Genomic DNA, 11,304 nt, shown 5'->3' on the forward strand with positions numbered 1-11,304 from the left:
TCACTGATAACACAGCCCCAGTTTCCCACTTTATAAACTGCTGAGTCTTTGCAGCAGAACAGGATACATTCAGATCCATTATTGTCCAAAAAATCAGCCGTGGTTAAAAACATGGGCCACACAGTTTTATTTGTATCCAACCAATATGAAAGTAGCTGGGGTAATTCCAAGCATAAACTTTCATGTTTATTTCTGCTTTCAAGCATACTGTATCTGCATTTTTTTTAAAAAGTATGGTTAGCATAAAGGTAGCCTGGTTTTAAGCTATCCCTTCGTTTTTGCTAAATGCACCAGCTGGTCAGTCATATCAGAAATTTGTTTATTAAGCACTGTTAACAGTTGAATGTTTTTGAAAGCTCATATGCTATGATATTTATATTACATTACTTGATGCTTTACATACTGCTGCAAACATTCTCATTAAACACAAATCAGAAGCAAATATTAGTGAAGGATTTTTAAGTTGCGCAAAGGCATCTCTATATACAGAGCATATGACTGATATGATCAGCTTCTCAGAGACAGGACCTGTGTCTGTTAAACAACTTTTCCTCAGATGTTATTTTATGATACCTTAGAACTGAGTTCTCCCCTTCTTTATATTGTTTATATTTGTGCAACTGTGTGGAAGACAGTATGGTTGAACTACTGCTGCTTGACCCAGCAGCTCTTTCTGTCTGTATTGCCCTCTTTGCCTTCCTGACAATCTGATCAGGTCAAACATTTAACCTTGCAGTTCAGAGATCAGCTAAGTCTTGCCCTCATTTGACCCATGTGAACAATAATAAGACCCCATTTCCAATAGTCTTTGCCCTAACCAACCCAGCTACAATGGCAATTAACTTGGCAAGGTTTAAAGCCACTTTGAAAATTGTTCAGCGTCTGAGGAATGTTAATAGCAGAACAGCTGTTTTCAAGAATCTCACACTTTGTGTTTCTTGTATTAAGAATTTTACTAATTCTTCCCTCATTGTTTGTTCTCCTATGACATAAGATATAAACAGATCTATCAACCTCAAAAATGTGTTTTTCTTGCAAAGGGAGTAATTTCTTATAAGAAAAACAGTATTTAGTTAAAATGTCTACAAAAGTTTTGTTTTGTTTTCTGCATAAGGGTCTAATTTGGTTTCTTGAGTTTCTACTAACACATGCTTTGAGCAGGGGTTTGGACCAGATGACCTCCAAGGTCCATTCTAACCTAAACTATTTCATAAGTGTATTCAGTTGTTGAAGTAAAAGTTAGTTTAGACTCTTTTCTGTTCAGTACAGCACAGGCTATGAAGGAACCAATGTCAGCAGCTGACATTGCACTAGCCCTGACTTAGTTTCTCAGTCCAGTTCTAACCTGCTGCACACAGGAGTGGTTTATAAATCATGTGTCTCAGCACTTCTAATTCCATGCTTCCAACATGAGTCCTTCTCATACTAGTGAAGTGCCTCTTTCACCAGAGCAAGACACTACTCTAGCCTAGATAAATGCCCTTCACTCTAAGGAAAAAAGAATTGAAACATTTCATGAGCTTTTGTCTTTGGAAACAAGATTAATCTGGAGTTTCAAGCCCAGGGTGGCACTTTGTGTCATAAGTGAGAAGATAAAGTCTGATATTTTGCCACTCAAATGGGTTATGATGTGAGCAATATATAAATCAGAAGGAAAGCCTACCAGTTTTCCAGTGAGTTATAAAGTTAGGTTTTCCAATTCTAGAAGGTCACGAGAGACTAACACTGGAAACCACAGCATTCATTTACATTGCCCACTAAAATACAGCATTTAAAATATAAAAACAGTTCCAGTAGTAACCATTCACACATTAGTAAATGTCAAAATCATATTTGTAATGCAGCACTGCTGAGTATGTGCATTATGGCAATATTTAGTTACAGGACTGCACAGTACTATTTCCACCAGACTCCTGCCTTCAAGTTCCCTTCATGGTCCTTTGGCATTCAATCTCCAGTCCAAAAAATTAGACTTCCCCAGGACTCAGCACCGGTCCAGTCACCCCACAGCCCTATTTTCCTACATCCCAGTTCCTGTGATCTCCATTTCCCTCCTTATAGACAGATGCTTCGAGTCTCAGTCTTGTCCACCAAGCTCCTTGTCCTAACACACTCCTCCTGCAATCACCTCTGGTCATCTTTGTAGTGGAAACAGAGAGCTTTGTCCTTTACACGGCCTGAGCAAGGAGACTGGGCAGGGAGAGTGCTGTGGTCTCACTGCATGCACTTTTGGTACCAGTCCCTGACTTGATCTATTGCAAAAAAAGCCCAGCTCTACAAGCTGATACCTTGATCAGTACACATAGGAGTCTTTCAGAGCTGTGACTTCAGAAGCCTAGCAATCCTCTACTCAGCATTTGCAGATTGGGATATTTTCTTTTTTTTTTAATTTTTGTTTTCTCTTGAAAGATTCTTAATTTATTCAAGATGCAGTTCCATGTCAACAACAAAGAGCACAGGCTGGACACCTCAGTCACCCCTGCCAAATTTTATGTTTCTGTTTCAAATCATTAAAATTTCACACAAAAGAGGTAACCAGAATATTTTGATATGGACAGAATGATGTATTTTCCCCTAATTTTGTTCTTGGAAATAGTCATTTTGACTGAACTTTTCCAGAAAGATTCAGCCTCAGGCAGATACCCAGTATGCAAAATTTCAGGCCAAATAGTTGAAGTTTGGCAAAGTAATAAGCAACAGAAAAAGGATTTTGTAATGGAACTTCTGGGCAATTTTAATAGATGGTGCCACCAGTCCAATCTACAACACATACAAAAGGTACTTAAAATTTTATGGCTTTTCTGGAAATCACTATTTTTTTCATCCCCTAGAAATAGCTTGGTACAAATTTTCTGGATTTGCTGTGTTTGTGAATACTCCAAGTGACTGCTGAACACAACTGAACACATCATTGGAAGTGTGAGTTTCATCAAGGAAGAAGGACAAGGATGTCTTACAGGAATGAGCAGGTGAGGGGCTGGACATGTGCAAATACACATATTCATAAGACTGTCCACATCCTTTGCACTGTGACAAACATTTCCATAAAAGAAATTACTTTTGATGCAATTCCAGAAGCAGTAAAGGTTTTAAAATTACTGCCAGAGACAGCTGGACTAGCGATAGCACTGAACATTACTTGTATTCATACAAAGATACAAGTGTGACATCTCCTACTACTTCAAGATATATTTGTATAAATAGCATTTTAATATTATCAACATTAGTTCTGAAATGACAATTTTTATGCATACATACTTGCATATGCACATACACCCACTAAACAGAGCCTTTATACTCATGTATCATTTTGCATGGCAAATTCAAGAATACCTTTTTATAGGATCACTCTTTCAGCTCTTCAAAAAGCAGAGTTTATTCAGCCTTAATGTAACCCTTTTTCCTTATGATGTTATTGAAATGGAATTTACTTGGTTAACTTGTTACATTAGTACTTAATTCAGTATGAACAATAGTCCTTGTACATATTTTCAGCACTTGTCAGCGAACTGATTGAGTAATACTTCAACTTTCAGAGACTTTCAGACATCTTTACATTGTGCAATATAAAGTCAATGCAGAGAAGCTAACTCAAATAATTTTTACTGTGTGGAAAAGGGAATCCATGGTTTGTGACCAAAGGCAATGGTTGCATATTGATTATTCCCCTTGTGAACTTCTACTTTGATCAGGATGAGCAAGCTATACTGATAAGACGATTGTTTTCTCACCCTGTCCAGAAACTTCTTGTCTTCTCTCCATGGCATCAGGTCTGCTGATGCCACAATCCCCTACCCAACAGCAACTCAGCTGAGAAATTCGGTTTGGTTTGCACAGGTCACGTGGCCCTGAGACAAAGAAAGCTTTCACTTACTGAGCGCATGTAGTGTCAGTTTGGCTAAATTTATTCAGTGTGTCCACTAGTAGTTCCTGAAGCTAGCCAGTAACAAATAGGAAGTTATTTTATGCATTATTTTCTACACTTAAAAATAGTTAAAATTATTAAGTGGCTAAAGTTTATCAGAATCTACAGCGAAGAAGTTCAAGTGTTTCAAAATGTTAGTTGTTAAATAACAGAATGAAATAGGCAGCAGAAGCCATGCTCTGGGCATGGTTTTGTCCTGTTTCCAAGACTGTGAACAACTAAACCACTTCAGTTTCCATTCTCACATCACCTCTCCTCTTGTAGAGCAACTTTAACCCATTGTCTGCTCATGCCTCCCGGCTGGAAACCGTTTTCACGGCCTCAAGAGACAGAGCAATGCTTGAGGAATTCCCAGCAGCAGTGCATCTACCCACACTGGCAGCACCTCACCAAGATTGCCACTGCCAAGGCTTGAGTCGACGCTGTACCATTTAGAAAAGAAACAGATCTTTAACCTGGCAGCGCCACTGGGAATCAGCTTGTGTTTGTTAAAAATATTAGGAGTTTGGTCATTTACTCCGCAGAAGCAACATGCCATAAACTTTTTAAGCTGAAGGAAAATGCTGAGGTACCCATACGAGGTCAAAGAGGATCAGAAAAAAAGCAATATGCTCTGAAGTTAAACTGCCTTGTTCATGGACAAAACAATGAAAAGCGGTCTCATGAACCTTGCTCAGGGAACATTTGCCATCTACTCTTGCAGCAGATGAGAAACATGGTCTAGACAAAAGACCAGAAGCTGATGTAGATGAAGAAGGATTAACAAGGCATGATCTTACTTACCACCCTCTTGTAAGACCCAGTTTGTTGGCATAAATACATAAGCAAGAGTGAATGGTATTGCATGTTGATTGAGCGGTACCGGTGGCTCTCTCACACCACACATGCATGCAACAACCTTCCAGCAGAGAGCAGTGCATGTACTGAAAGAACATCGTAACAGCGTGGGAGACAGCTACAGCTGGGTCCAGCTCCCATTCTACTTTATTCTGTAAATCAACAGGTTTAGTCCTGCAGAGGGCACAAAACTAGGCCCTCAAAAGAATTACAGGACTAAACATTACCTGCTCTTTTGGAGAAGATGAACCTTCACACTGACAGTTTTGTAATCCTGTAGATGATTTGGTGCACTAAGATTCACTGTCACAAAAGCTTTATTCCACTTTCAAGAAGACTAAAAAACTTAAGTGCCTAGATTATTGAAAATGGGAATTAGAGTATAATATATATTTATAATACATATATATAATTATTACATCTCTATATATTAGAGATGTAAAGCAGTGTCACATTTGAGATATCCAGATTACCTCCAAGCACCCTGCACAGTGCAATGCTAGCTCCCGCCCTCAAAGCATGGCAGCTTTGTGGTCATACAGACTCTGATTCTTGGTCTAGCGGATTCTGCCTAGGCCAGGGAATCTGAGCAGTAGTGTATTGTGTCATGATGAAATCTGCTCTTTAGTACCCTTGTAAAAATGCTTTTTTATTAGGAAAAAAAAAGAAACAAAACTGTTCTCTCACCATTAATTTAATGATGAATGAATTTGCAAAAGTTACATTAAAAAAATAATAGAAACTGATTTTGTCAAGGTAATCCAGAATTTATAAAAACCAATGAGGACAGTGCAAGGCAAGGAAATTCCAGTTAGGAAGGGGATCAGGAGCTAAATGAGTGAGCTTTAAAGGCTCTTCCATGCAAGGAGAAGAATACTGTCGTATTGAAAGAGTATGTCTTGGCTTGGAGTAAGTAAAACTGGATTTCCAAAAAAGCAGTAGCTGCATCTGTGACCTGGAAGCCTAGTTATTTTGGGAGTAGAATATTTTTTTTAAGTTTTCAGTTTATTGCCAATAGCTTTGTGATGTCAGTTCTGCTGTGAACTGTTAGACGCACATCTTGCACACAAAATTCCCACTGACTGGCATTCTTGTAGGCATTTTCAGTAAAGTGGCTTGGTATTGAAGTCCACTTCTGTGGCTTGTGAGAGTTGCTAGTTATAACCTTCTTTTTTGTGTAGATTTCAAAAGCTAATCTACATCCAGGGCTATACACCCAATATCAGAGGCTGACTATGGTAATTACTGTGGGAGCACAGAAATAGAAACAGAAAAAAGGGGCAGTTTCCAAAGACTATCATCAAACAGAAATATTCCTCTTCTCTAGAAACAGGTTGCTATGCAGGAACACATCCTCTGAGTCATCAGTAGAAGAAAGCAAACTGTCTTCTGCCTTGTCTACTAAAAAGATTATTCCTCAATCACTTCTCTTTTGTAGTATCTAAAATTAGCATCCATCTTATTTAACATAGATAGCCCTCTTGGGAGCAAGGAAAGTTTACTCATTAATGGTGTGCTTTCTGAAAAATTGATTTCATTGTCACAATCAGTGAGAGCCTAATGAAAGAGCTGTTTGTATTGGAGCTAACTTTTAATCTCCTCAGAAGTCTGTAAAAGCAAAGTCCCTGAACCACCATGAACTCTTGGCAGTTGTATGTTCTTTTGAAAGTGCTGAACATGATGAACTTAGCCTCATGGTTCAGTTTGCTAATATTTGCATAAGGCATGAAAAATGAATCTACATCTGAATATAGTGAGTGCCTTTCTGAGAATCTGAGAAGGAGAACATACAGTGAGGAAAAAGAAACTCGCGGTTGAGTTTTCTGCTTTGGATTGGTGTAATGGAAAATGTTATTCCCCAGTCACCTTCTTGACTCCTATTTATTACACAATGTCCTCTTGCTTTCCAGTTCAGCTCATGCAGGCTTTCATGTTTCTGCTGAACAATTTCTTAGACACTGTAGGCCAAAAAATTAGATCTGCTTTTTTTAACATGTAGCCAAGTTTAGGCCAGACATTCAGCTGGATAAAACCACAAACTCTCAGAAGAGTCAGTATCCCAGAAATTGCACTTCCTCTGTCTACCTACTGATTAGCAAACTGTGACAACATCTTCAGCCATATTCATCTCCTTTTCTTTACTTTTCTAACAATGAAACACCAGAAATCCATATCCCCAGGTTTTGTTCCTGAACAGTGGAGTTCTCATAAACATTGAGTTGCTGATGTTTGCTTGATGCAATCTTTTCTCAAGATACGTTATTCCTGGATAAAACTGAATCACTTTTTCCAGGGCAGTTGAAGGCATTCTATACTTCTGAGGACTGTGTTCCGTAGGAATCATGGGGAGAAGGGCTTCAGGATCTGCCTGAACACCACAAAATGCTCTGTATCACTTAAATGTTTTAGATTACAAGCTGATAGACATGTTCCTTTTCTGAGATTTCAAAAAGACCTGAAAGTTATGATTGTAAGGCTTAGCCTAACTGACTTTTATTTTTTAATACAGTCTTTTTCATAATATATTTTCTATACACTAAAGAGAGAAAAGGTGTGAACACGTGGAGTTTCTTGGAGCAGTGGAGATTAAAGGGAAGTTAAAAGAAGCTGACATCTTCCCTGAAGGACTGTTTCCATACTTATTTTAAAGCCTAGAATACCAGCACTGGCATTAATCAGAAATCATGCTTGCCATCAACTTAAATAGGATATCTATTCCTAAACAGGCTCAGGGGAGGATTAGCCTGAATTTGTGACTCCTCTGTATGTGTGTGTGTGCATGTATGTGTGCAGGTATGCACACAGATGGGTTCTTTTCTGGTATTGCTTCAATCTCATTTCGTTGCTTCTTGTGGAGTATCTATCACTAGTACAGTTGACTGAATTTTTGAAGCAATGGGAAGACATATAATATCCAATAAGGTTGCTATTAAAATAAAATTGGGAAGGATTAATGAATCTATAGATTTTGACTACAAAGAGTGGGAATCATATGCTTATAGTAACAATATTGCTTGGTTCCTTTCTCTCTGATGTTAACCTGGTGATTTTGAAAAGGCAGGGATGGCATAATTTTCCTCAGGTAGGAAGAGGATCATCCAGCTCCCTCTCCCTCCTTCTGTCTGCCTCTCTGCCTCTCATTCATTTCTCTCATTCTTCTCTCTCCCTTTGAGGAATTTTTTTTTTTTTTTTGCAGTGACACCAAGGAAAGCTGTTATCTACAACAGCTCAAGTGTCAGATCTATCCTTTCTAGTATTGACAGGGTATTTTGTCAAGTATTGAGCATGAAATTTTAGCTGACATGAAGTCAAAATAGTTGGGTACTGTACTTTGAAAATCAGAACCCTGTGGGGTTTTTTTCACTCTAGCTTCTCTGCTGTTATAGTAGCAATAGCAGCAGATAGAATATAAAGAGTAAAAATAGTAAAAGGTAGCAGTAATATTACCAAGTTACTGAAAAACTACCCAGCATACAGGCATGTCTTCTATGCTACAGTCAACATTAAAAAAAAAAAACCAAAAACCTACAAAAGCTGCCACCAAATTTTCTGACTAGAATAGAATTAAAATCTCTTGCATATTTTATCAAATGCATCTGTTCTAAACAGAAATAATTGCACAGGTGTTCTCCATTCACTCCAGAGAGGGAAATGACAGGACAGAAATAGCTCTGAGAATTGATAGTGAAATATTGGCTTCCCAGAAGTCAATGGGAAAATCCTACTAAACTTCAGTGGGAGCAGAATTTCTGCCAGAAGTTACGAGGGTTCATAGAGGGGAATGGCCTTATTATAATATTTCTTTGGAGATTAACCTGCATTCATTGTTCTAGTATGCTGGAGGACTCAGAAGCAGTTTTCTTGCTGACTCAGACTGTTGGATGTTGAGGTCGTCTAAGGCAAACCCACTCCTAGCTCAGGCTAAAATAATTTTTCTTTGCAGCTCAGATTGTTGTCAAAGAAATACAGGAATCTTTCTCCTTATGCAAATGTTTCTCACAGGTTTGAGACTGCCCCTCAAAGAAATATTAAGAGGGCTCAGCTACAAAGGGGCTGGATTTTATTCTTTGCTGCTGTATCAGCTGGCATAATGAGGCTAGGAAGTAGTGTAATACAAGTCATAAAAGCTAATGAGAAGACAGTAGTACAGTTGGCAAGGTGTTTGCTGCTTTTGTAGGCAAAGAAATGTAATAACATCCTCCATGATTTGCAGTCTCCCGTTCCTCACCTTAATGAAACACCTTCTGTACGGATGGACAATTTACCTTTTATGGAAAAACACTTCATAATGACATTGTTACCAGCCACAATAAAAATAGATAGCTGGCTCCATAAAGACTGGCCTCCATAAAGGCAAAGATTTTCTCCGCTGTAGGAATCCTGAGAGCCAAGGTTTAATTAGAAGGGGCAGGCCTGGGCATGCCTTTTGAAGCTTGTTTCTTTGCTGTTCTGAAAAAGAACAGCATCTTCCCTTATCTAATTGCCTACAGGCATATCTACAAAGAAGACATCCCCCATTTTCAAGTGATACGTGCCTTGTCAGCCACAGTGAGATGATAGATGCTTACTGCTGCACCAGAGAGAAAGATTTCTGTCTGGATGGTTAACTGTCCATCCACTTTGCATTCTGTACAAAATCAGAACCACAAAGCCTATGTTGTCTAAGGTTTTGCACTGACAACATTTTCCATGGAAGTAAAGGCTTCACTTCTGTCAGCTTCAGGTTAAACAGGAAGAAAAAGAAAGTTTGGAAAAGAAAACAGACCTGTTACTTTGTCTGTTTTCCTATGCCTTGGAAGACACTTCTGGTAGTTCAAGTTGCTAAGGACCTATGAGAGAAAAAGCACTTTTAAGCAAGGGGGGAAAAAGATGCTTGTGAATGGTATTTTCCATAAAGGTAAATAGTAATGCATGCTAAATTACCTATTAACGAAATCTGGTGCACCACCATTATAAGATTTGACTGTTAGTTTGAAAGAAAAGAAAAGAGGGAAAAAAAAAGATCTTTTCAGTTTAGAGTTGAAACTATGAAATTAATATTCTGTTTCAGTGTGACTGGCACAAGTTCTGTAGGACCATATTGCACATTTTGGACACACATCTTTTGTTTTTAGTTTTGCCATAGCTGAAAAGAACTAGGACTAGATATTTACTGCATATATATTTTACAGTTGACATTAAACAGAGTGCTTTAAATTTCTCCTGCAAAATATATTAATGCATTCAGTTGTGTGTGAAAGCTCCACCTATGTCTACGCAAGCAGATCATGTTTTAGGAAGCTCCTATATAAATTAGCTCTTTAATAACCTCAGTGTACCTGAAGGCTAGCAGGAAGGTGGAAATACAGTAAATAACCCCATTCTGATCAAATGAATTACTCAAATAACATTAAACAATGTTGAAACTATGATATTTCTCAGTACATAGTGCCAGGATACTGTTTTCAGCAAGCAGAAGACTTGCTTTTTCACTATTATTGTAGGGGACAAGTTTGAAGGCAGGGTGTGGGATCTTAGTGTTTAGCATGCTCTTTCTGATAGCCTAAAGGGAATAGGATTAATAGAAATACCCAAGGGCATGCTAGCAGAATCCACCTGTATTCCATCACTACCTAATATCTATTACTTATGAAGAGTAGAAATGTTATGTGCTGTACTTCTGAAATGTGTCTAGAGAAGAACACTGATGGTCATTACTGAACTGACTGATATCAGTGCTGCAGTACACTCACTGCCTTTTGTAGTCGTTTCTTTTCTTGTTCATGTTTAATCCCTTCAAATTACTGGAAAAGGAATGGACTGAGCAGGCACTAAGACACAACACTTAGTGCTCTGTCCCTCTGTCCTTAACATAAACACAGAGTTATATCTTTCTGATTACACGCGAAACTCAAGGGAGAGCCAGCTCTCTTCATCTCACATGAATGAAACTTTCATTAAGGCCGATAAAAACGTTGAACCCACATGAAAGAAACTAGAGCCCCTAACCTGCGAAACAAACACTTCTGTCTTTCGCCATTAGCAGACCTATGAGGATATTGGCCTATGAGCTCATGAAAGAAGAACTCTGAAAACAGGAGGTCAACAGACTCACAGTCTTTCCTGTTTCCTGCCTCAGAGCTCTCCTACTGTGGCTAACTATTGCCCCTCGCCGATTTCCTGACTTGCCATAACCTAACTCCCCTGCTCACCCTCCCTGTCATATAAGCTGATGGAGAAGGTCTCCCCCTGGAGTTCTTTATTTGGCTCTTCAGTTCTTTGCCAAACTAAACTTTCTTACAGGCTTCCCCAATTTCTCCTACTACTCCCAGGGTTTAGTGAAGCCGTGAATGCTTGGCTTGAGCAACCACTAACTTGACCTAAATCACATTAATGTGTTGACTTGACAAATTAATGACAAGTGTACTATTCACCATTTCTTTACCTGTTTTTCTCTTTCAAAAGGCTGCCAAATGGCTGTCATTAGGTAATGGCAGAGATGCTGATTTTTTCATCAACAATCCATGTGTCTTAAGCTTTCTTTTTAGTTAAGTAAAATAAGA

The sequence above is a fragment of the Aquila chrysaetos genome, chromosome 2 (assembly GCF_900496995.4).
Source record: "Aquila chrysaetos chrysaetos chromosome 2, bAquChr1.4, whole genome shotgun sequence".
Lineage (NCBI taxonomy): Eukaryota > Metazoa > Chordata > Aves > Accipitriformes > Accipitridae > Aquila > Aquila chrysaetos.